Source organism: Scyliorhinus torazame, unplaced genomic scaffold (assembly GCF_047496885.1).
Source record: "Scyliorhinus torazame isolate Kashiwa2021f unplaced genomic scaffold, sScyTor2.1 scaffold_266, whole genome shotgun sequence".
NCBI lineage: Eukaryota > Metazoa > Chordata > Chondrichthyes > Carcharhiniformes > Scyliorhinidae > Scyliorhinus > Scyliorhinus torazame.
In genome coordinates this window covers 57,349-83,989 of record NW_027307993.1, presented here as the reverse complement: position 1 = coordinate 83,989, position 26,641 = coordinate 57,349, and the positions used below count along the sequence as shown (strand labels likewise).

The 26,641-nt window shown below is 49.7% G+C and overlaps 1 protein-coding gene across 1 annotated transcript in view; it reads right to left on the bottom strand.

Moving 5' to 3' along the window:
- Positions 1-26,338, bottom strand: part of LOC140406116 (uncharacterized) — a 173,922-nt gene extending 147,584 nt beyond the window's left edge. The window contains exon 1 of the mRNA XM_072494270.1: positions 26,200-26,338. The gene's annotated coding sequence lies outside the window, so the exon portion shown is untranslated. The remainder of the gene's footprint in view (positions 1-26,199) is intronic.
- Positions 26,339-26,641: the final 303 nt, after the last annotated feature.

Below are 26,641 nucleotides of genomic sequence, written 5' to 3'. Positions count from 1 at the left end.
AGACAGAGACGTGTGTGTGAATGTGAGACAGATGTGTGTGTGAATGTGAGACAGAGACGTGTGTGTGAATGTGAGACAGAGACGTGTGTGAATGTGAGACAGAGACCTGTGTGTGTGAATGTGAGACAGAGACGTGTGTGTGAATGTGAGACAGAGACGTGTGTGCGAATGTGAGACAGATGTGTGTGTGAATGTGAGACAGAGACGTGTGTGTGAATGTGAGACAGAGACGTGTGTGAATGTGAGACAGAGACCTGTGTGTGTGAATGTGAGACAGAGACGTGTGTGTGAATGTGAGACAGAGACGTGTGTGCGAATGTGAGACAGAGACGTGTGTGTGAATGTGAGACAGAGACGTGTGTGTGAATGTGAGGCAGAGGCGTGTGTGCGAATGTGAGACAGAGATGTGTGTGTGAATGTGAGACAGAGACGTGTGTGTGAATGCGAGACAGAGACGTGTGTGTGAATGTGAGACAGAGACGTGTGTGTGAATGTGAGACAGAGACGTGTGTGTGAATGTGAGGCAGAGACGTGTGTGTGAATGTGAGGCAGATGTGTGTGTGAATGCGAGACAGACGTGTGTGTGAATGTGAGACAGAGACGTGTGTGTGAATGTGAGACAGACACGTGTGTGTGAATGCGAGACAGAGACGTGTGTGTGAATGTGAGACAGATGTGTGTGAATGTGAGACAGAGACGTGTGTGCGAATGTGAGACAGACGTGTGTGTGAATGTGAGACAGAGACGTGTGTGTGAATGTGAGACAGAGACCTGTGTGTGAATGTGAAAGAGACGTGTGTGTGAATGTGAGACAGATGTGTGTGTGAATGTGAGACAGAGATGTGTGTGTGAATGTGAGACAGACGTGTGTGTGAATGTGAGACAGAGACCTGTGTGTGAATGCGAAACAGAGACCTGTGTGTGTGTGAATGTGAGACAGACATCTGTGCGAATGTGTGACAGAGGCGTGTGTCTGAATGTGAGACAGACATTTGTGCGAATGTGAGACAGAGGCGTGTGTGTGAATGTGAAACAGAGACCTGTGTGTGAATGTGAGACAGAGACGTGTGTGTGAATGTGAGACAGAGACGTGTGTGTGAATGCGAGACAGAGACGTGTGTGTGAATGTGAGGCAGAGACGTGTGTGTGAATGTGAGGCAGAGACCTGTGTGTGAATGTGAGACAGAGACCTGTGTGTGAATGCGAGACAGAGACCTGTGTGTGTGAATGTTAGACAGACATTTGTGCGAATGTGAGACAGAGACGTGTGTGTGAATGTGAAACAGAGACCTGTGTGTGAATGTGAGACAGAGACGTGTGTGCGAATGTGAGACAGAGACGTGTGTGCGAATGTGAGACAGACGTGTGTGCGAATGTGAGACAGAGACGTGTGTGTGAATGTGAGACAGTGACGTGTGTGTGAATGTGAGACAGATGTGTGTGTGAATGTGAGGCAGAGACGTGTGTGCGAATGTGAGACAGAGACGTGGGTGCGAATGTGAAACACAGACCTGTGTGTGAATGTGAGACAGAGACGTGTGTGCGAATGTGAGACAGACGTGTGTGCGAATGTGAGACAGAGACGTGTGTGCGAATGTGAGACAGAGACGTGTGTGTGAATGTGAGACAGATGTGTGTGTGAATGTGAGACAGAGACGTGTGTGCGAATGTGAGACAGAGACGTGTGTGCGAATGTGAGACAGATGTGTGTGTGAATGTGAGACAGAGATGTGTGTGCGAATGTGAGACAGATGTGTGTGTGAATGTGAGACAGATGTGTGTGTGAATGTGAGACAGAGACGTGTGTGCGAATGTGAAACAGAGACCTGTGTGTGAATGTGAGACAGAGACGTGTGTGCGAATGTGAGACAGAGACGTGTGTGCGAATGTGAGACAGACGTGTGTGCGAATGTGAGACAGAGACGTGTGTGCGAATGTGAGACAGAGACGTGTGTGTGAATGTGAGACAGAGACGTGTGTGCGAATGTGAGGCAGAGACGTGTGTGAATGTGAGGCAGAGACGTGTGTGCGAATGTGAAACAGAGACCTGTGTGTGAATGTGAGACAGAGACGTGTGTGCGAATGTGAGACAGAGACGTGTGTGCGAATGTGAGACAGACGTGTGTGCGAATGTGAGACAGAGACTTGTGTGCGAATGTGAGACAGAGACGTGTGTGTGAATGTGAGACAGATGTGTGTGTGAATGTGAGACAGAGACGTGTGTGCGAATGTGAGACAGAGAAGTGTGTGCGAATGTGAGACAGAGACGTGTGTGCGAATGTGAGACAGATGTGTGTGTGAATGTGAGACAGAGATGTGTGTGCGAATGTGAGACAGATGTGTGTGTGAATGTGAGACAGAGACGTGTGTGTGAATGTGAGACAGAGACGTGTGTGCGAATGTGAGACAGATGTGTGTGCGAATGTGAGGCAGAGACGTGTGTGCGAATGTGAGACAGAGACGTGTGTGCGAATGTGAGACAGATGTGTGTGTGAATGTGAGACAGAGACGTGTGTGTGAATACGAGACAGAGATGTGTGTGTGAATGTGAGACAGAGACCTGTGTGTGAATGTGAGACAGAGACGTGTGTGCGAATGTGAGACAGATGTGTGTGTGAATGTGAGACAGAGGCGTGTGTGTGAATGTGAGACAGAGACGTGTGTGTGAATGTGAGACAGATGTGTATGTGAATGTGAGACAGAGATGTGTGTGCGAATGTGAGACAGATGTGTGTGTGAATGTGAGACAGATGTGTGTGTGAATGTGAGACAGAGACGTGTGTGTGAATGTGAGACAGAGACGTGTGTGCGAATGTGAGACAGAGACCCGTGTGTGCGAATGTGAGACAGAGACCTGTGTGTGTATGCGAGACAGAGACGTGTGTGTGGATGTGAGACAGATGTGTGTGTGAATGTGAGACAGAGACGTGTGTGCGAATGTGAGACAGATGTGTGTGTGAATGTGAGGCAGAGACGTGTGTGTGAATGTGAGACAGAGACCTGTGTGTGAATGTGAGACAGAGACGTGTGTGCGAATGTGAGACAGAGACGTGTGTGCGAATGTGAGACAGAGACGTGTGTGTGAATGTGAGACAGAGACGTGTGTGTGAATGTGAGACAGATGTGTGTGTGAATGTGAGGCAGAGACGTGCGTGTGAATGTGAGGCAGAGACGTGTGTGTGAATCTGAGACAGAGACGTGTGTGTGAATGTGAGACAGAGACGTGTGTGTGAATGTGAGACAGAGGCGTGTGTGTGAATGTGAGACAGAGACGTGTGTGTGAATGTGAGGCAGAGACGTGTGTGTGAATGTGAGGCAGATGTGTGTGTGAATGTGACACAGAGACGTGTGTGTGAATGTGAGACAGAGACGTGTGTGTGAATGTGAGACAGATGTGTGTGTGAATGTGAGGCAGAGACGTGTGTGTGAATGTGAGACAGAGACGTGTGTGTGAATGTGAGACAGAGACGTGTGTGTGAATGTGAGACAGAGGCGTATGTGTGAATGTGAGACAGAGACGTGTGTGTGAATGTGAGGCAGAGACGTGTGTGTGAATGTGAGACAGATGTGTGTGTGAATGTGAGACAGAGACGTGTGTGTGAATGTGAGACATATGTGTGTGTGAATGTGAGACAGAGACGTGTGTGTGAATGTGAGGCAGAGACGTGTGTGCGAATGTGAGACACAGACGTGTGTGTGAATGTGAGACAGAGACCTGTGTGTGCGAATGTGAGACAGAGACGTGTGTGTGAATGCGAGACAGAGACCTGTGTGTGTGAATGTGAGACAGAGACGTGTGTGTGTGAATGTGAGACAGATGTGTGTGTGAATGTGAGACAGAGACGTGTGTGTGAATGCGAGACAGAGACCTGTGTGTGTGAATGTGAGACAGATGTGTGTGTGAATGTGAGACAGAGACCTGTGTGTGTGAATGTGAGACAGAGACGTGTGTGTGAATGTGAGACAGAGACGTGTGTGCGAATGTGAGACAGATGTGTGTGTGAATGTGAGACAGATACGTGTGTGTGAATGTGAGACAGAGACGTGTGTGTGAATGTGAGACAGAGACGTGTGTGTGAATGTGAGACAGAGACGTATGTGTGAATGTGAGACAGATGTGTGTGTGAATGTGAGACAGAGACGTGTGTGTGAATGTGAGACAGAGACGTGTGTGAATGTGAGACAGAGACCTGTGTGTGTGAATGTGAGACAGAGACGTGTGTGTGAATGTGAGACAGAGACGTGTGTGCGAATGTGAGACAGATGTGTGTGTGAATGTGAGACAGAGACGTGTGTGTGAATGTGAGACAGAGACGTGTGTGAATGTGAGACAGAGACGTGTGTGTGAATGTGAGACAGAGACGTGTGTGAATGTGAGACAGAGACCTGTGTGTGTGAATGTGAGACAGAGACGTGTGTGTGAATGTGAGACAGAGACGTGTGTGTGAATGTGAGACAGAGACGTGTGTGAATGTGAGACAGAGACCTGTGTGTGTGAATGTGAGACAGAGACGTGTGTGTGAATGTGAGACAGAGACGTGTGTGCGAATGTGAGACAGAGACGTGTGTGTGAATGTGAGACAGAGACGTGTGTGTGAATGTGAGGCAGAGGCGTGTGTGCGAATGTGAGACAGAGATGTGTGTGTGAATGTGAGACAGAGACGTGTGTGTGAATGCGAGACAGAGACGTGTGTGTGAATGTGAGACAGAGACGTGTGTGTGAATGTGAGACAGAGACGTGTGTGTGAATGTGAGGCAGAGACGTGTGTGTGAATGTGAGGCAGATGTGTGTGTGAATGCGAGACAGACGTGTGTGTGAATGTGAGACAGAGACGTGTGTGTGAATGTGAGACAGACACGTGTGTGTGAATGCGAGACAGAGACGTGTGTGTGAATGTGAGACAGATGTGTGTGAATGTGAGACAGAGACGTGTGTGCGAATGTGAGACAGACGTGTGTGTGAATGTGAGACAGAGACGTGTGTGTGAATGTGAGACAGAGACCTGTGTGTGAATGTGAAAGAGACGTGTGTGTGAATGTGAGACAGATGTGTGTGTGAATGTGAGACAGAGATGTGTGTGTGAATGTGAGACAGACGTGTGTGTGAATGTGAGACAGAGACCTGTGTGTGAATGCGAAACAGAGACCTGTGTGTGTGTGAATGTGAGACAGACATCTGTGCGAATGTGTGACAGCGGCGTGTGTGTGAATGTGAGACAGACATTTGTGCGAATGTGAGACAGAGGCGTGTGTGTGAATGTGAAACAGAGACCTGTGTGTGAATGTGAGACAGAGACGTGTGTGTGAATGTGAGACAGAGACGTGTGTGTGAATGCGAGACAGAGACGTGTGTGTGAATGTGAGGCAGAGACGTGTGTGTGAATGTGAGGCAGAGACCTGTGTGTGAATGTGAGACAGACATTTGTGCAAATGTGAGACAGAGACCTGTGTGTGAATGTGAGACAGAGACCTGTGTGTGTGAATGTTAGACAGACATTTGTGCGAATGTGAGACAGAGACGTGTGTGTGAATGTGAAACAGAGACCTGTGTGTGAATGTGAGACAGAGACGTGTGTGCGAATGTGAGACAGAGACGTGTGTGCGAATGTGAGACAGACGTGTGTGCGAATGTGAGACAGACATTTGTGCGAATGTGAGACAGAGATGTGTGTGCGAATGTGAGACAGATGTGTGTGTGAATGTGAGACAGATGTGTGTGTGAATGTGAGACAGAGACGTGTGTGTGAATGTGAGACAGAGACCTGTGTGTGTGAATGTGAGACAGAGACGTGTGTGTGTGAATGTGAGACAGATGTGTGTGTGAATGTGAGACAGAGACGTGTGTGTGAATGCGAGACAGAGACCTGTGTGTGTGAATGTGAGACAGATGTGTGTGTGAATGTGAGACAGAGACCTGTGTGTGTGAATGTGAGACAGAGACGTGTGTGTGAATGTGAGACAGAGACGTGTGTGCGAATGTGAGACAGATGTGTGTGTGAATGTGAGACAGATACGTGTGTGTGAATGTGAGACAGAGACGTGTGTGTGAATGTGAGACAGAGACGTGTGTGTGAATGTGAGACAGAGACGTATGTGTGAATGTGAGACAGATGTGTGTGTGAATGTGAGACAGAGACGTGTGTGTGAATGTGAGACAGAGACGTGTGTGAATGTGAGACAGAGACCTGTGTGTGTGAATGTGAGACAGAGACGTGTGTGTGAATGTGAGACAGAGACGTGTGTGCGAATGTGAGACAGATATGTGTGTGAATGTGAGACAGAGACGTGTGTGTGAATGTGAGACAGAGACGTGTGTGAATGTGAGACAGAGACGTGTGTGTGAATGTGAGACAGAGACGTGTGTGAATGTGAGACAGAGACCTGTGTGTGTGAATGTGAGACAGAGACGTGTGTGTGAATGTGAGACAGAGACGTGTGTGTGAATGTGAGACAGAGACGTGTGTGAATGTGAGACAGAGACCTGTGTGTGTGAATGTGAGACAGAGACGTGTGTGTGAATGTGAGACAGAGACGTGTGTGCTAATGTGAGACAGAGACGTGTGTGTGAATGTGAGACAGAGACGTGTGTGTGAATGTGAGGCAGAGGCGTGTGTGCGAATGTGAGACAGAGATGTGTGTGTGAATGTGAGACAGAGACGTGTGTGTGAATGCGAGACAGAGACGTGTGTGTGAATGTGAGACAGAGACGTGTGTGTGAATGTGAGACAGAGACGTGTGTGTGAATGTGAGGCAGAGACGTGTGTGTGAATGTGAGGCAGATGTGTGTGTGAATGCGAGACAGACGTGTGTGTGAATGTGAGACAGAGACGTGTGTGTGAATGTGAGACAGACACGTGTGTGTGAATGCGAGACAGAGACGTGTGTGTGAATGTGAGACAGATGTGTGTGAATGTGAGACAGAGACGTGTGTGCGAATGTGAGACAGACGTGTGTGTGAATGTGAGACAGAGACGTGTGTGTGAATGTGAGACAGAGACCTGTGTGTGAATGTGAAAGAGACGTGTGTGTGAATGTGAGACAGATGTGTGTGTGAATGTGAGACAGAGATGTGTGTGTGAATGTGAGACAGACGTGTGTGTGAATGTGAGACAGAGACCTGTGTGTGAATGCGAAACAGAGACCTGTGTGTGTGTGAATGTGAGACAGACATCTGTGCGAATGTGTGACAGAGGCGTGTGTGTGAATGTGAGACAGACATTTGTGCGAATGTGAGACAGAGGCGTGTGTGTGAATGTGAAACAGAGACCTGTGTGTGAATGTGAGACAGAGACGTGTGTGTGAATGTGAGACAGAGACGTGTGTGTGAATGCGAGACAGAGACGTGTGTGTGAATGTGAGGCAGAGACGTGTGTGTGAATGTGAGGCAGAGACCTGTGTGTGAATGTGAGACAGACATTTGTGCGAATGTGAGACAGAGACCTGTGTGTGAATGTGAGACAGAGACCTGTGTGTGAATGCGAGACAGAGACCTGTGTGTGTGAATGTTAGACAGACATTTGTGCGAATGTGAGACAGAGACGTGTGTGTGAATGTGAAACAGAGACCTGTGTGTGAATGTGAGACAGAGACGTGTGTGCGAATGTGAGACAGAGACGTGTGTGCGAATGTGAGACAGACGTGTGTGCGAATGTGAGACAGAGACGTGTGTGTGAATGTGAGACAGTGACGTGTGTGTGAATGTGAGACAGATGTGTGTGTGAATGTGAGGCAGAGACGTGTGTGCGAATGTGAGACAGAGACGTGGGTGCGAATGTGAAACACAGACCTGTGTGTGAATGTGAGACAGAGACGTGTGTGCGAATGTGAGACAGACGTGTGTGCGAATGTGAGACAGAGACGTGTGTGCGAATGTGAGACAGAGACGTGTGTGTGAATGTGAGACAGATGTGTGTGTGAATGTGAGACAGAGACGTGTGTGCGAATGTGAGACAGAGACGTGTGTGCGAATGTGAGACAGATGTGTGTGTGAATGTGAGACAGATGTGTGTGCGAACGTGAGACAGATGTGTGTGTGAATGTGAGACAGATGTGTGTGTGAATGTGAGACAGAGACGTGTGTGCGAATGTGAGACAGAGACATGTTTGTGAATGTGAAACAGAGACGTGTGTGTGAATGTGAGACAGAGACGTGTGTGCGAATGTGAGACAGAGACCCGTGTGTGAATGCGAGACAGAGACCTGTGTGTGAATGTGAGACAGAGACGTGTGTGTGAATGTGAGACAGAGACGTGTGTGTGAATGTGAGACAGAGACGTGTGTGCGAATGTGAGACAGAGACGTGTGTGCGAATGTGAGACAGATGTGTGTGTGAATGTGAGACAGAGATGTGTGTGCGAATGTGAGACAGATGTGTGTGTGAATGTGAGACAGATGTGTGTGTGAATGTGAGGCAGAGACGTGTGTGCGAATGTGAGACAGAGACGTGTGTGTGAATGTGAAACAGAGACGTGTGTGTGAATGTGAAACAGAGACGTGTGTGTGAATGTGAGACAGAGACGTGTGTGTGAATGTGAGACAGAGACCCGTGTGTGCGAATGTGAGACAGAGACCCGTGTGTGAATGTGAGACAGAGACGTGTGTGTGAATGTGAAACAGAGACGTGTGTGTGAATGTGAGGCAGAGGCGTGTGTGCGAATGTGAGACAGAGACGTGTGTGTGAATGTGAAACAGAGACGTGTGTGTGAATGTGAGACAGAGACGTGTGTGTGAATGTGAGACAGAGACCCGTGTGTGAATGTGAGACAGAGACGTGTGTGTGAATGTGAGACAGACGTGTGTGTGAATGTGAGACAGAGACGTGTGTGTGAATGCGAGACAGACACGTGTGTGTGAATGTGAGACAGAGACCTGTGTGTGAATGTGAGACAGAGACGTGTGTGTGAATGTGAGACAGGGACGTGTGTGTGAATGTGAGACAGAGACGTGTGTGCGAATGTGAGACAGAGACGTGTGTGCGAATGTGAGACAGATGTGTGTGTGAATGTGAGACAGATGTGTGTGTGAATGTGAGACAGAGACGTGTGTGGGAATGTGAGACAGATGTGTGTGTGAATGTGAGACAGAGATGTGTGTGCGAATGTGAGACAGATGTGTGTGTGAATGTGAGACAGAGACATGTGTGCGAATGTGAGACAGATGTGTGTGTGAATGTGAGACAGAGACGTGTGTGTGAATGTGAGACAGAGACATGTGCGCGAATGTGAGACAGATGTGTGTGTGAATGTGAGACAGATGTGTGTGTGAATGTGAGACAGAGACGTGTGTGTGAATGTGAGACAGATGTGTGTGTGAATGTGAGACAGAGATGTGTGTGCGAATGTGAGACAGATGTGTGTGTGAATGTGAGACAGAGACATGTGTGCGAATGTGAGACAGATGTGTGTGTGAATGTGAGACAGAGACGTGTGTGTGAATGTGAGACAGAGACGTGTGCGCGAATGTGAGACAGATGTGTGTGTGAATGTGAGGCAGAGACGTGTGTGCGAATGTGAGACAGAGACGTGTGTGCGAATGTGAGACAGATGTGTGTGCGAATGTGAGACAGATATGTGTGAATGTGAGACAGAGACGTGTGTGTGAATGTGAGACAGAGACGTGTGTGCGAATGTGAGACAGAGACCCGTGTGTGCGAATGTGAGACAGAGACCTGTGTGTATGCGAGACAGAGACGTGTGTGTGAATGTGAGACAGATGTGTGTGTGAATGTGAGACAGAGACGTGTGTGCGAATGTGAGACAGATGTGTGTGTGAATGTGAGGCAGAGACGTGTGTGTGAATACGAGACAGAGACCTGTGTGTGAATGCGAGACAGAGACGTGTGTGTGAATGTGAGACAGAGGTGTGTGTGAATGTGAGACAGAGGCGTGTGTGTGAATGTGAGACAGAGACGTGTGTGTGAATGTGAGACAGATGTGTGTGTGAATGTGAGACAGAGATGTGTGTGCGAATGTGAGACAGATGTGTGTGTGAATGTGAGACAGAGACGTGTGTGTGAATACGAGACAGAGACGTGTGTGTGAATGCGAGACAGAGACGTGTGTGTGAATGTGAGACAGATGTGTGTGTGAATGTGAGACAGAGATGTGTGTGCGAATGTGAGACAGATGTGTGTGTGAATGTGAGACAGAGACGTGTGTGCGAATGTGAGACAGATGTGTGTGTGAATGTGAGACAGAGACGTGTGTGTGAATGTGAGACAGAGACGTGTGTGCGAATGTGAGACAGAGACCCGTGTGTGCGAATGTGAGACAGAGACCTGTGTGTATGCGAGACAGAGACGTGTGTGTGAATGTGAGACAGATGTGTGTGTGAATGTGAGACAGAGACGTGTGTGCGAATGTGAGACAGATGTGTGTGTGAATGTGAGACAGAGACGTGTGTGCGAATGTGAGACAGATGTGTGTGTGAATGTGAGGCAGAGACGTGTGTGTGAATGTGAGACAGAGACGTGTGTGCGAATGTGAGACAGATACGTGTGTGTGAATGTGAGACAGAGGTGTGTGTGAATGTGAGACAGAGACGTGTGTGTGAATGTGAGACAGAGACGTGTGTGTGAATGTGAGACAGAGACGTGTATGTGAATGTGAGGCAGAGACGTGTGTGTGAATGTGAGGCAGATGTGTGTGTGAATGCGAGACAGACGTGTGTGTGAATGTGAGACAGAGACGTGTGTGTGAATGTGAGACAGAGACGTGTGTGTGAATGCGAGACAGATGTGTGTGTGAATGTGAGACAGAGACGTGTGTGCGAATGTGAGACAGACGTGTGTGTGAATGTGAGACAGAGACGTGTGTGTGAATGTGAGACAGATGTGTGTGTGAATGTGAGACAGAGACGTGTGTGTGAATGTGAGACAGATGTGTGTGTGAATGTGAGGCAGAGACCTGTGTGTGAATGTGAGACAGAGACCTGTGTGTGTGAATGTGAGACAGAGACGTGTGTGTGAATGTGAGACAGAGACCTGTGTGTGAATGCGAGAGAGAGACCTGTGTGTGTGAATGTGAGACAGACATTTGTGCGAATGTGAGACAGAGGCGTGTGTGTGAATGTGAGACAGACATTTGTGCGAATGTGAGACAGAGACGTGTGTGTGAATGTGAGACAGAGACCTGTGTGTGAATGTGAAAGAGACGTGTGTGTGAATGTGAGACAGATGTGTGTGTGAATGTGAGACAGAGATGTGTGTGTGAATGTGATACAGACGTGTGTGTGAATGTGAGACAGAGACCTGTGTATGAATGTGAAACAGAGACCTGTGTGTGTGTGAATGTGAGACAGACATTTGTGCGAATGTGAGACAGAGGCGTGTGTGTGAATGTGAGACAGACATTTGTGCGAATGTGAGACAGAGACCTGTGTGTGAATGTGAGACAGAGACCTGTGTGTGAATGCGAGACAGAGACCTGTGTGTGTGAATGTGAGACAGACATTTGTGCGAATGTGAGACAGAGGCGTGTGTGTGAATGTGAAACAGAGACCTGTGTGTGAATGCGAGACAGAGACGTGTGTGTGAATGTGAGGCAGAGACGTGTGTGTGAATGTGAGGCAGACGTGTGTGCGAATGTGAGACAGAGACGTGTGTGTGAATGTGAGGCAGACCTGTGTGTGAATGTGAGACAGACATTTGTGCGAATGTGAGACAGAGACCTGTGTGTGAATGTGAGACAGAGACCTGTGTGTGAATGTGAGACAGAGACCTGTGTGTGTGAATGTGAGACAGACATTTGTGCGAATGTGAGACAGAGACGTGTGTGTGAATGTGAAACAGAGACGTGTGTGTGTGAATGTGAGACAGATGTGTGTGTGAATGTGAGACAGAGACCTGTGTGTGAATGCGAGACAGAGACCTGTGTGTGTGAATGTGAGACAGACATTTGTGCGAATGTGAGACAGAGACGTGTGTGTGAATGTGAAACAGAGACCTGTGTGTGAATGTGAGACAGAGGCGTGTGTGCGAATGTGAGACAGAGACGTGTGTGCGAATGTGAGACAGACGTGTGTGCGAATGTGAGACAGAGACGTGTGTGCGAATGTGAGACAGAGACGTGTGTGTGAATGTGAGACAGATGTGTGTGTGAATGTGAGGCAGAGACGTGTGTGCGAATGTGAGACAGAGACGTGTGTGCGAATGTGAGACAGAGACGTGTGTGCGAATGTGAGACAGAGACGTGTGTGCGAAAGTGAGACAGACGTGTGTGCGAATGTGAGACAGAGACGTGTGTGCGAATGTGAGACAGAGACGTGTGTGTGAATGTGAGACAGATGTGTGTGTGAATGTGAGACAGAGACGTGTGTGCGAATGTGAGACAGAGACGTGTGTGCGAATGTGAGACAGAGACGTGTGTGCGAATGTGAGACAGATGTGTGTGTGAATGTGAGACAGAGATGTGTGTGCGAATGTGAGACAGATGTGTGTGTGAATGTGAGACAGATGTGTGTGTGAATGTGAGACAGAGACGTGTTTGTGAATGTGAGACAAAGGGCTGTGTGTGAATGCGAGACAGAGGCGTGTGTGTGAATGTGAGACAGAGACGTGTGTGTGAATGCGAGACAGAGACGTGTGTGTGAATGCGAGACAGAGACGTGTGTGTGTATGCGAGACCGAGACGTGTGTGTGTATGCGAGACAGAGACGTGTGTGTGAGTGCGAGACAGAGGCGTGTGTGTGTATGCGAGACCGAGACGTGTGTGTGTATGCGAGACAGAGACGTGTGTGTGAGTGCGAGACAGAGGCGTGTGTGTGAGTGCGAGAGAGAGGCGTGTGTGTGAGCGCGAGACAGAGGCGTGCGTGTGAGCGCGAGACAGAAGCGTGTGTGTGAATGGGAGACAGAGACGCGTGTGTGAATGTGAGACAGACGTGTGTGTGAATGTGAGACAGAGACGTGTGTGTGAATGTGAGACAGAGACATGTTTGTGAATGTGAGACAGAGATGTGTGTGTGAATGCAAGACAGACGTGTGTGTGAGTGCGAGACAGAGACGTGTGTGTGAGTGCGAGACAGAGACGTCTGTGAGTGCGAGACAGAGACGTGTGTGTGAGTGCGAGACGGGGATGTGTGTGTGAATGCGAGACAGAGACGTGTGTGTGAATGCGAGACAGAAACGTGTGTGTGAATGCGAGACAGAGACCTGTGTGTGAATGCGAGACAGAGACCTGTGTGTGAATGCGAGACAGAGACGTGGGTGTGAATGCGAGACAGAGACGTGGGTGTGAATGCGAGACATAGACGTGTGTGTGAATGTGAGACAGAGACGTGTGTGTGAATGTGAGACAGAGACGTCTGTGTGTGGATGTGAGACAGACGTGTGTGTGAATGAGACAGAGACGTGTGTGTGAATGTGAGACAGAGACGTGTGTGTGAGTGCGAGACAGAGACGTGTGTGTGAATGCGAGACAGAGACGTGTGTGTGAGTGCGAGACGGGGACGTGTGTGTGAATGCGAGACAGAGATGTGTGTGTGAATGCGAGACAGAAACGTGTGTGTGAATGCGAGACAGAGACCTGTGTGTGAATGCGAGACAGAGACCTGTGTGTGAATGCGAGACAGAGATGTGGGTGTGAATGCGAGACAGAGACGTGGGTGTGAATGCGAGACATAGACGTGTGTGTGAATGTGAGACAGAGACGTGTGTGTGAATGTGAGACAGAGACGTCTGTGTGTGGATGTGAGACAGACGTGTGTGTGAATGAGACAGAGACGTGTGTGTGAATGCGAGACAGAGACCTGTGTGCGTGAGAATGTGAGACAGACATGTGTGCGAATGTGAGACAGAGACGTGTGTGTGAATGTGAAACAGAGACCTTTGTGTGAATGTGAAAGAGACGTATGTGTGAATGTGAGACAGACGTGTGTGTGAATGTGAGACAGAGATGTGTGTGTGAATGAGACAGAGACGTGGTGTGAATGTGAGACAGAGACGTGTGTGAATGTGAGACAGAGATGTGTGTGAATGTGAGACAGAGACGTGTGTGAATGTGAGACAGACGTGTGTGAATGTGAGACAGAGACATGTGTGAATGTGAGACTGAGACGTCTGTGAATGTGAGACAGAGACCTGTGTGAATGTGAGACAGAGACCTGTGTGAATGTGACAGAGACGTGTGTGAATGTGAGACAGAGACGTGTGTGTGAATGTGACAGAGACATGTGTGAATGAGACAGACATGTGTGACTGTGAGCAGACGTGTGTGTGTGAATGTGAGACAGACGTGTGAATGTGAGACAGACACGCAAGTGTGAGTGAGAGACCCGTGTGTGAATGTGAGACAGAGGCATGTGTGTGTGAATGAGAGACAGAGATGTGTGTGTGTTAATTTCTGACAGAGATGTGTGTGCGTTAATTTCTGACAGAGATGTGTGTGCGTTTGTGTGTGAGGGAGAGGGAAATGTGTTTGTCGAATATTAGAATTAGCTTTCCAGCATCACTCCTCCTATTAAAATTAGAAAAGGGAAGGATAGAGTGGCTGGTACTGCTATCTCACTGCACCAATGACCCGGCTTCAATTCCAGTCATGGGTGGCTTTTTATGTGGAGTTTGCATGTTCTCCCTGTGTCTGCGTGGGTTTCCTCCCGATGTTCAAGTTTCTTCCCAAAGTCCAAAGATGTGAACGTTAGATGGATTGGCCATGCTAAATTGTCCTTTAGCGTCCAAAGGTTAGGTGGGTTATGGGGTTACAGGAATACGACGATAGGGAGTGAGCTAGTATAGACTTGATGGGCTGAATGGCCACCTTCTGCACTCTGGGGATTCTATGAATTCTATGAAACTTATGTATATTTAATCAGAGAACTTTTTAATTATTACCAGATTAATATATAAATGATATAGCTAGAAAGGACTTCTGTGTTCGCACCTATTTGTTAGGAAAAAAGGTGGCAGACAGAATGATTGGGGTTCTCTAATACTCTTGGGTCACTAGGGGTCTTCAGCTCCAAATGTTTGGGAAAGTCTGGTGTAGCTGAATGAAGGGTTCTGGTTTATCCTGGGAAATTAGATACACTGCACTCACTCAGACTGCACATCCCAAATTCAGCTCTCAGACACAGCACTAGACAAAACATTCAAATCCAAGTCCAGGCTTCTGGGAAAGGCCTTGGCCTTCAGGTAAAATCTTTAAAGACATTAAAAGACATTTGAATAGGGGGCGGCACTGTGACTAGCACTGCTGCCTCACGGCACTGAGGATCTGGTTCGATCCCGCCCCCGGGTCACTTTTCATGTGGAGCTTACATGTTCTCCCCGTGACTGCATGGGTCCCACCCCACAACCCCAAAGATGTGTAGGTAGGTGGATTAGCATGTTAAATTGCCCCTTAATTAGAAAAAAAAATAATTGTGTCTCCACATCTGGCAGCTGAATTCTGGATTAACAATCCAGAGATTGAGAGTTCAAATCCACCCACGGAAAGTTACACACATAGAATGACAGAGTAGAAACAGGCCATTCGGCCCGATTGCTCCATGCTGGTGTTGGTGCTTCACACGAGTCTCCTCTCACCCCTCTTCATCTGATCCTATCAGCATATCCTTCTGTTCCTTTCTCTCATGAGTTTATCTAGTTTTCCCTTAAAAGACATTGATGATATTCACCACAGAACTCCATGTTGCGAACCTAAATTTGATACATTTTGAAATGTGTGGCACAGAAGCAAATTAAATATATGAAAACTTTCAGGTTGTCCAAAAAAAACAAATATTGTTCTTCAGGGAAGGGAACCTGCTTCAACTGCCTGGTCTGGTCTATATGTGACTCCAGTCCCACACAACATGGTTGACTCTGATCTGCCCTCTGAAGTGGTCCAGCAAACAATCACGACAAAGTCCAATAATAAGAGGAAAATCAGACATCTGGACAATACTGGCTTTGTGTCAGAAGAAGATTAAGGTGATCTCAGCCCAGTGAAATCTGTAAAGTCTCCCTTACCAAAGTTTGAGGACAAGGATCCAAATGAAGAGAGCTGCCCTGCAGACTGGTCAAGTAGCAGTGATACTCACTGAATGGTATTAATCTGGAAACATCCCAGACTCCTCCATAACCATCCCTGGGAATGTCCCATCCCACTGGTAGGTGAGGAAGGCTCAATATTGACTCCACAGAGTCTCATGGCCTCAGGTCAAACAAGTTCAAGGAAAACTACCACTCCCCGCCCAACTGATGAATGAATACTTCACCATGTTTTTAAAAAAAGTATTTTTATGAAGGTTTTGCAGAATTTTTCATAATAAAACAGTAGAGGGAGTGGATGCCACGGCATATGCGGCAGACATGCTGCAGAAGCTGGTGGGGGATGATTTCTTACCGTGTCCTTTGGAGCTGGACAGGGCACGCCGAGTGCAGGCGAGGCAGCCGCGAGGGGGGGGGGCCTGGACGATGGTGGTCAGGTTCCATAGGTTCGTGGACAAAGAGCGGGTCCTACAGTGGGCCAAGAACACGAAGAGCTACTTATGGAACAACAGTGTCCTGCGCATCTCTCAGGATCTGAGCCAGGAGGTGGCCAGAAGGAGGGCAGCCTACAGTCAAATTAAAGAGATCCTGTTAAAAAGGTCAGGTTTGGGCTACTTTTTCCGGCGTGGCTTTGGGCCACATACCGGGAACAGCAACACTATTTTGACCACCCGGAGGAAGCGATGGACTTCGCTAAGGGGCATGGACTGGTGCCGAACTGAGGACCCATGGACTCAAGTTGGAGTGTTTCAAGGGATGTTTACATTTGTTTGTGGATTGCCCTTCGTGTTAGCGATGTCGTTCGGCATGTTCTTTCACTTAAAATTTGGGGTGTTCTTGTGTTTGTTTTTGCCTGTTTGAAAGTTTTAAAGTTAAAGCCAAAGTCATCGTTAAAGGTGCTGGGGATTCTTTTTGCTATTTTTCTGGTAATGCTGAGAGGGGGTGGGTGGTAGCGCTCACCTCATTACACAGTTTGAATTGCACTGTTGTGGGGGCGAGCTTTGTTCTTGAGACGTCAAGAGGGCACGTGTGTTTGCGCACTTACGGGCTCTGAAGGCGGATGTAATGTTGCTGCAGGAGACACATTTGAAAGTGGCGGAACAGATTAGATTACGGAAGGGCTGGATTAGCCGGGGCTTGGCGCTAAAACCAGAGAGGTCGTGATCATGATTAACAAACGGATTCAATTTGAGGCAGATAGCACAGTTGCGGATGGGGGGTGACAGATTTCTCATGGTCCGGGATAAGCTTGAGGGGGTGAGGATGGTCCTAGTGAATGTTTACGCTCCAAACTGGGATGATGTAGATTTCATCAAAAGGCTGCTGGGGAAAATTCCTGACTTGGATTCGCACAAGCTGATTATGGGTGGGGACTTTAATACAGTCCTTGATCCCGACCTGGATCGGTCGTGCTCCAAAACGGGCAGGGTCCCGGCAATGGCACGAGAACTGAGGGGGTTCATGGAACAAATGGGGGGGGTGGACCCCTGGAGAATCAGTCGGCCGACGGGAAACGAGTTCTCGTTCTCGTTCTATTCACAAGTTCACAAGGCTTATTCTCGTATTGACTTCTTTATTATGAGTAGGGACTTTTTGGAGGGGGTGAGGGACACAGAATACTCGGCGATCACGATTTTGCTCCACATTGGGTCGACCTGCAGGTCTGCAAAGAAAGTTACCAGTGCCCACAATGGAGGTTAGAGGTGGGATTGTTGGCAGATGAGGGTGTGTGAGAAAGTGGGGAAATGCATGCAGAACTACCTGCAGGTCAACGATATAGGGGAAGTCTCAGCAGCGGTGCTCTGGGAGGCGCTGAAGGCGGTGGTGAGAGGGGAACTGATCACAATCCGAGCCCATAGGGACAGAACGGACAGGGCGGATTTGGACAGACTGGTTAAGGAGATGATACGGGGACTTCCGGGTGCGGCGATGACCAGCTAAGTCGCACGTTTCGGCAGCTCCCGGTGGAACGGACTTTTGGGCTCTTAATAAGAGCCCCAACGGCAATTTTAACGGCTAAAAGTACTGTGCGGTAAACCAGAAGGGAATCCCCCCTGGATACGGATGGAAAAAGGAGAGGAAAGTGGCCGGATTGCGGTGGATCCTCTAGAGCAGCGGCAAGGAAGGCAAGCAAAAACCAAGATGGCGTCGGAAGGTGGCAGTTTAATATGGGCCCTGAACAACACGGGTTTTTGAAAAGCTGCGTGGAAGAGCTTAAAAAGGAGATGAAGAAGGAGCTGTTGGCCCCGATATTACAGGCGATTGAAGGGCTAAAAGATGTGCAAAAGACCCAGGAGCGGGAGTAATATGGGGGGTGAAGAGGGGGGAAAAAGGGGGGAGAGATGATTTTTATGTTGTTAATCCTGCGACCCGGTAACTTTTCTCTCTTCCACAGGTTGTGGGGGAGGGAGGAAGGGAGGTGGAGGAGCTGGGGGCGTTGGCCATTGGGGGCAGGGCCAAAAGGGAAGCGCGGGCTTTGTTCCCGCGTTATGATAATTATGGCGGGAATAGGGAAGCAGGAAGGAGGGGGCGTCGCACGGTGCGAGCCGAGGTCACAGGGGGAAGCCAAGGTCGGCCAGAGTTAGCTGACTTCTGGGAGCAACATGGGGGGTGTAACTACGCTAGTGGGGGATCTAGCAGGGGGGGGTGGGAGGGGGGATTTACTGGGTTGCTGCTGCTGGGGAGAAGGGGGAGCTGGTATGGGGTGGGGTGGGCGGGGCGGGAGGGCACCGCCTGGGGGGGACACAGCTGCGTGGGAACCGGGTGAGGAGCTGGATAAAAGGGGATGGCTAATCGACAAGGGGGGGGGGAGTAAAGAGCCCCCTAACCCGGCTGATCACGTGGAATGTGAGAGGGCTGAACGGGCCGATAAAGAGGGCACGGGTACTCGCACACCTTAAGAAACTTAAGGCAGATGTGGTTATGTTACAGGAGACGCATTTGAAACTGATAGACCAGGTTAGACTACGCAAAGGATGGGTGGGGCAGGTGTTTCATTCGGGGCTAGATGCGAAAAACAGGGGGGTGGCTATACTAGTGGGGAAGCGGGTAATGTTTGAGGCAAAGACCATAGTGGCGGATAGTGGGGGCAGATACGTTATGGTGAGTGGCAAATTACAGGGGGAGGCGGTGGTCTTAGTGAACGTATATGCCCCGAACTGGGATGATGCCAACTTTATGAGGCGCATGTTAGGACGTATCCCGGACCTAGAGGTGGGGAAGTTGGTAATGGGTGGAGATTTTAACACGGTGCTGGAACCAGGGCTGGACAGATCGAGGTCCAGGACTGGAAGGAGGCCGGCAGCAGCCAAGGTGCTTAAAGACTTTATGGAGCAGATGGGAGGAGTAGACCCGTGGAGATTTAGCAGACCTAGGAGTAAGGAGTTTTCGTTTTTCTCCTATGCCCACAAAGTTTATTCGCGAATAGACTTTTTTGTTTTGGGAAGGGCGTTGATCCCGAAGGTGAGGGGGACGGAGTATACGGCTATAGCTATTTCGGATCACGCTCCACACTGGGTGGACTTGGAGATAGGGGAGGAAAAAGAACGGCGTCCACCCTGGAGAATGGACATGGGACTAATGGCGGATGAGGGGGTGTGTCTAAGGGTGAGGGGGTGTATTGAAAAGTACTTGGAACTCAATGATAATGGGGAGGTCCAGGTGGGAGTGGTCTGGGAGGCGCTGAAGGCAGTGGTTAGAGGGGAGCTGATATCAATCAGGGCACATAAAGGAAAGCAGGAGAGTAGGGAACGGGAGCGGTTGCTGCAAGAACTTCTGAAGGTGATCAGGCAATATGCGGAGGCACCGGAGGAGGGACTGTACAGGGAAAGGCAAAGGCTACACGTAGAATTTGATTTGCTGACAATGGGTACTGCAGAGGCACAGTGGAGGAAGGCACAGGGTGTACAGTACGAATATGGGGAGAAGGCGAGCAGGTTGCTGGCCCACCAATTGAGGAAAAGGGGAGCAGCGAGGGAAATAGAGGGAGTGAGGGATGAGGAGGGAGAGATGGAGCGGGGAGCGGAGAGAGTGAATGGAGTGTTCAAGGCATTCTATGAAAGATTATATGAAGCTCAGCCCCCGGATGGGAAGGAGAGAATGATGTGTTTTCTGGACCAGCTGGAATTTCCTAAGGTGGAGGAGCAGGAGAGGGTGGGACTGGGAGCACAGATCGAAATGGAGGAAGTAGTGAAAGGAATTAGGAGCATGCAGGCGGGGAAGGCCCCGGGACCGGATAGATTCCCAGTTGAATTTTACAGGAAATATGTGGACTTGCTCGCCCCTCTACTGATGAGAACCTTTAATGAGGCGAGGGAAAGGGGACAGCTGCCCCCGACTATGTCAGAGGCAACGATATCGCTTCTCCTCAAGAAGGAAAAAGACCCGCTGCAATGCGGGTCCTATAGGCCTATTTCCCTCCTGAACGTAGACGCTAAGATTCTGGCCAAGGTAATGGCAATGAGCATAGAGGATTGTGTCCCGGGGGTGGTCCATGAGGACCAAACTGGGTTTGTGAAGGGGAGACAGCTGAATACGAATATACGGAGGCTGCTAGGGGTAATGATGATGCCCCCACCAGAGGGGGAAGCGGAGATAGTGGTGGCGATGGATGCCGAGAAAGCATTTGATAGAGTGGAGTGGGATTATTTGTGGGAAGTGTTGAGGAGATTTGGCTTTGGAGACGAGTATATTAGATGGGTACAGCTGCTGTATAGGGCCCCGATGGCGAGCGTGGTCACGAATGGACGGGGGTCTGCGTATTTTCAGCTCCATAGAGGGACGAGGCAGGGATGTCCTCTGTCCCCATTATTGTTTGCACTGGCGATTGAGCCCCTGGCAATAGCATTGAGGGGTTCCAGGAAGTGGAGAGGAGTACTCAGGGGAGGAGAAGAACACCGGGTATCTCTGTATGCGGACGATTTGTTGTATGTGGCGGACCCGGCGGAGGGGATGCCAGAGATAATGCGGATACTTGGGGAGTTTGGAGAATTCTCAGGATATAAACTGAACATGGGGAAAAGTGAGTTGTTTGTGGTGCATCCAGGGGAGCAGAGCAGAGAAATAGAGGACTTACCGCTGAGGAAGGTAACAAGGGACTTTCGCTACTTGGGGATCCAGATAGCCAAGAATTGGGGTACATTGCATAGGTTAAATTTAACGCGGTTGGTGGAACAGATGGAGGAGGACTTCAAGAGATGGGACATGGTATCCCTGTCACTGGCAGGGAGGGTGCAGGCGGTTAAAATGGTGGTCCTCCCGAGATTCCTCTTTGTGTTTCAGTGCCTCCCGGTGGTGATCACGAAGGCTTTTTTCAAAAGGATTGAGAAGAGTTTTGTGTGGGCCGGGAAGACCCCGAGAGTGAGGAAGGGATTTTTGCAGCGTAGTAGGGATAGGGGGGGGCTGGCAATATCTCAATGGTATGTAAGTGGATGGGAGAAGAGGAGGGAGCGGCGTGGAAGAGATTGGAGAGGGCGTCCTGCAGGGGGACTAGCCTACAAGCTATGGTGACGGCACCGTTGCCGTTCTCACCGAAGAAATACACCACAAGCCCGGTGGTGGTGGCTACTCTGAAAATTTGGGGGCAGTGGAGACGGCATAGGGGAAAGAGGGGAGCCTCGCTGTGGTCCCCGATAAGAAATAACCATAGGTTTGCTCCGGGGAGAATGGATGGGGGATTTGGAACATGGCAAAGAGCAGGAGTAACACAATTGAGAGATCTGTTTGTAGATGGGACGTTTGCAAGTCTGGGAGCGCTGATCGAAAAATATGGGTTGCCCCAAGGGAATGCATTCCGGTATATGCAACTGAGGGCTTTTGCGAGGCAACAGGTGAGGGAATTCCCGCAGCTCCCGACGCAGGAGGTGCAGGACAGAGTGATCTCAAAGACATGGGTGGGGGACGGTAAGGTATCAGACATATATAGGGAAATGAGGGACGAGGGGGAGATTATGGTAGATGAGCTGAAAGGGAAATGGGAAGAAGAGCTGGGGGAGGAGATTGAGGAGGGGCTGTGGGCTGATGCCCTAAGTAGGGTAAACTCATCGTCCTCGTGTGCCAGGCTAAGCCTGATACAATTTAAGGTGTTACACAGGGCGCATATGACTGGAGCACGGCTCAGTAAATTTTTTGGAGTAGAGGATAGGTGTGCGAGTGCTCGAGAAGCCCAGCGAATCACACCCACATGTTCTGGTCATGTCCGGCACTACAGGGGTTTTGGGTGGGGGTGGCAAAGGTGCTTTCGAAGGTGGTGGGGGTCCAGGTCGAACCAAGCTGGGGGTTGGCTATATTTGGGGTTGCAGAAGAGCCGGGAGTGCAGGAGGCGAAAGAGGCTGATGTTTTGGCCTTTGCATCCCTAGTAGCCTGGCGCAGGATACTGTTGATGTGGAAGGAAGCCAAGCCCCCGGGTGTGGAGACCTGGATAAATGTCATGGCAGGGTTTATAAAGCTGGAACGGATTAAGTTCGTCCTAAGGGGATCAGCTCAAGGGTTCACCAGGCGGTGGCAACCGTTCGTCGAATACCTCACAGAAAGATAGAGGGAATGGAAAAGAAGAAGACAGCAGCAGCAACCCGCGGGGGGGGGGGGGGGGGGGGGGGGGGGGGGGGGAGGAACCAGAAGGACTCTCAGGGATGTTAGTGTATAAGTATAATATGTATAGGTTGTTGTTATAGGTAATTGTATACTGGACTGCTGAATTGTATTTTTGGAGAGTATTTATTTGGGACAAGGCAGTTGCCATTTAGTTTTGTTTTTTAATTTTGATGTTGTTTATATATTATTTATTTCTTGTTTAAAAAACTGGCCATTGCTATCTATATTGTTATATTACTGTGTAAAAGATACACAATGTACTGTTATGGTTGGCCAAAAATTTTGAATAAAATATATTTTTTTAAAAAAGGAGACGATACGGACGGACAGGGAATATGCGGAGTCCCCGAGGGCAGAGCTACTTAGGGAACGACGGAGACTGCAGGCGGAGCTGGGGGCGCTATCCACAGGGAAGGCCGTAGAGCAGCTCAGAAAGGCAAGGGGCGCGGTATATGAATATGGGGAGAAAGCCAGCAGAATGCTTGCACAGCAACTTAGGAAGAGGGAGGCAGCCAGGGAAATAGGGACAGTAGTGGACGGGGCAAGGAACCGGGTTGGAGACCCGGCAGGATTGAACAGGGTATTCAGGGGCTTTTACAGCAAGCTGTATGTCTCGGAACCCCCCACGAGGCCGATGGGGATGAGGCGCTTCTTAGATGGGCTGACCTTTCCAAAGGTGGGCAGGGAGTTGGTAGAGGGGCTGGGGGCCCCGATCAGGGCTGAAGAAGTAATGGGGGGCCTGAAGGTCACGCAGTCGGGTAAAGACCCGGGGCCGGACGGGTATCTAGTGGAGTTCCACAAAAGGTTCTCGGGGCTAGTGGGGCCGGTGCTGGTTAGGGTGTTTAACGAGACAAGGGACAATAGGGTGTTACCCCGACGATGCCGCAAGCCACCATCTCGCTGATATTTAAACGGGATAAAGATCCGGAAGCCTGTGTGTCCTATAGGCCAATCTCCTTGATTAATGTTGACGCTAAACTGCTGGCCAAGATCCTGGCATCCAGAATCGAAGATTGTGTACCGGATGTGATTGTGGAGGACCAAACGGGGTTTGTAAAGGGCAGGCAGCTGGTCGCCAACCTAAGAAGGCTGCTCAATGTGATTATGATGCCCCCGGAGGGCAGAGAGGTGGAGGTAGCGGAGGCAATGGATGCCGAAAAGGCTTTTGACTGGGTGGAGTGGGACTATCTATGGGAGGTGCTAGGACGGTTTGGGTTTGGGGAAGGCTTTGTGGACTGGGTTAGACTGCTATATCAGGCCCCGGAGGCTAGTGTAAGGATGAACAGGACAACATCTGAGTATTTTCAACTAAACCATAGTAATTGTGTGGATAGCACAATTGCTTCACAGCTCCAGGGTCCTAGGTTCGATTCCGGCTTGAGTCACTGTCTGTGCGGAGTCTGCACATCCTCCCCGTGTGTGCGTGGGTTTCCTCCGGGTGCTCAGGTTTCCTTCCACAGTCTAAAGATGTGCAGGTTAGGTGGATTGGCCATGATAAATTGCCCTTAGTGTCCAAAATTGCCCTTAGTGTTGTGTGGGGTTACTGGGTTATGGGGATAGGGTGGAGTGTTGACCTTGGGTAGTGTGCTCTTTCCAAGAGCCGGTGCAGACTCGACGGGCCGAATGGCCTCCTTCTGCACTGTAAATTCTATGATAATCTATGATAAAACCGTGGGACGAGACAAGGGTGCCCCCTCTCTCCATTGCTGTTTGTGTTGGCCATAGAACCACTGGCAATTGCTCTGAGAGCGGCAAGAGAATGGAAGGGAATGGTCAGGGGGTGGGTAGAACACAAGGTCTCGCTCTACGCGGATGACCTGCTTTTGTACGTGTCGGATCCAGTGGTAGGGATGGACGGGATTATGGAAATCCTAGGGGAATTTGGCCGGTTTTCGGGGTACAAGTTGAACATGGCAAAGTGCGAGATGTTTGTGGTGCAGGCGAGGGGTCGGGAGAATAGGCTGAGGGAGCTACCGTTTAGGCTGGTTGGGGAAAGTTTTAGGTATTTTGGGATACAGGTGGCGCGGGACTGGGGCAGGATGCATAAGTTGAACTTGTCTAGGCTGGTGGAGCAAATTCCGAAGGTGGGATGCGCTCCCACTGTCACTAGCGGGGAGAGTACAGACGGTGAAAATGACGTTACTCCCAAGATTCCTGTTTATTTTTCAGTGTCTCCCTATTTTCATTCCGCGGTCCTTTTTTAAAAGGATCAATAAAATCATCCTGGGATTTGTTTGGGCAGGGAAGTCCCCGCGGGTAGAGGGGGATGCTGGAACAGAACCGTAGCGAGGGGGGACTGGCGTTACCAAACCTCAGCAACTACTACTGGGCGGCTAACATAGCCATGATAAGGAAATGGATGGTGGGTACGCGTTCGGTTTGGGAGCGTGTGGAGGCTGCTTCGTGCAGGGGCACCAGCTTGGCAGCCCTGGTCACGGCTCCTCTGCCGCTCCCGCCGGCCAGGTACTACCCCAGCTCTATAGTGGTGGCGGCTCTGCGGATTTGGGACCAATGGAGGAAGCGCAGGGGGGGAAGTGGGAACGTCGGTCTGGTCCCCAATATGCGACAACCACCGATTTGTCCCGGGGAAGATGGACGGCGGGTTTCGAGTGTGGCGGAGGTGGGAAGGATGGGCGACTTGTTCCTGGAAGGGAGCTTCGCGAGCATGACGGCGCTGGAGGAGAAGTTCGGGCTGGCAAGGGTAAATTACTTTCGATACTTGCAGGTGCGGGATTTCGTACGTAGACAGGTCCCGTCCTTTCCACGCCTTCCACCAAGGGGGATCCAGGGCAGGGTAGTTTCCAGGGGAGAGGTAGGACAGGGGAGAGTCTCGGATATTTATAAGGAGCTTATGGGAGCGGAGGACACAGGGACCGAGGAACTGAAACTCAAGTGGGAGGAGGAGCTTGGTGGGGAGTTGGAGAGAGGCGTATGGGCAGACGCTCTGAGGAGGGTAAATGCAACCGCAACATGTGCCAGGCTCGGCCTGATTCAGTTCAAGGTAGTTCACCGGGCCCACATGACAGTGGCCCGGATGAGTAAATTCTTTGGGCTGGAGGACAAGTGTGCTAGATGTGCGGGAGGACCAGCGAACCATGTCCACATGTTCTGTGCGTGCCCAAAACTCAAGGGGTACTGGCAGGGATTTGCGGACGTCATGTCCCAGGTACTGAAAACAAGGGTGGCGATGAGTCCAGAGGTGTCGATTTTTGGGGTGTCGGAGGACCCGGGAGTCCAGGAGGGGATAGAGGCCGACGTTGTGTGGCCTTTGCTTCCCTGGTAGCCCGGCGACGAATACTGTTGGCCTGGAGGGACTCAAAGCCCCCAAAGACCGAAGTATGGCTGTCGGACATGGCAAGCTTTCTCGGCTTGGAAAAGATCAAGTTCGCCTTACGAGGATCACTATCGGGGTTCGCCCGGAGGTGGCAACCATTCATCAACTTCTTTGCGGGGAACTAATCGGGGGGGGAATGGGGTAGGATAGTGTAGAGTAGGGGGGAAGAATAGGCGGGTCTATGTGCGAGAGAGGAACTGTTATTTTCACTATGTTTTTATAATTGATATTTACACACTAATGTATATTGTTACTGTTTACAATGCCAAAAATACCTCAATAAAATTGTTTAAATAAAATGTAAACCTACTTATGACAATAATAAAGATTGTTGTTATATCCCATCGTCGTTGCACACGTGTCGCCTTGTCATCATCCGCGAGTGCCAATGTCATCATGCACGCGCATCCCATTTGTTAGCCTCTAGCTGCTGTTGAGTAAAGAGTCAAGAGATCTACTCCTTTTCCCAAACACTTTTATTTTTCTTTGAACACACTCAGCACTAAACTCTACCATCACATGTCCAAAGGCCACCTGCAGCCTCTTTACATATCAATGCCAATGATTGGATCAATGAGACATCTAATTGGAATGTTTCTCAATCCATTCCTTAACAGTCTCCCCTTCCTTGGAGAAAAAATAATAATTTGGTGAAAACAAAATTTCAAGAAACTCAAAAACACTCGCAATTTCCCCCCCTCCTTTTTTTTTGAAAGGAAAAATAAATAAACTGTCACAGAAACAGGCAACCT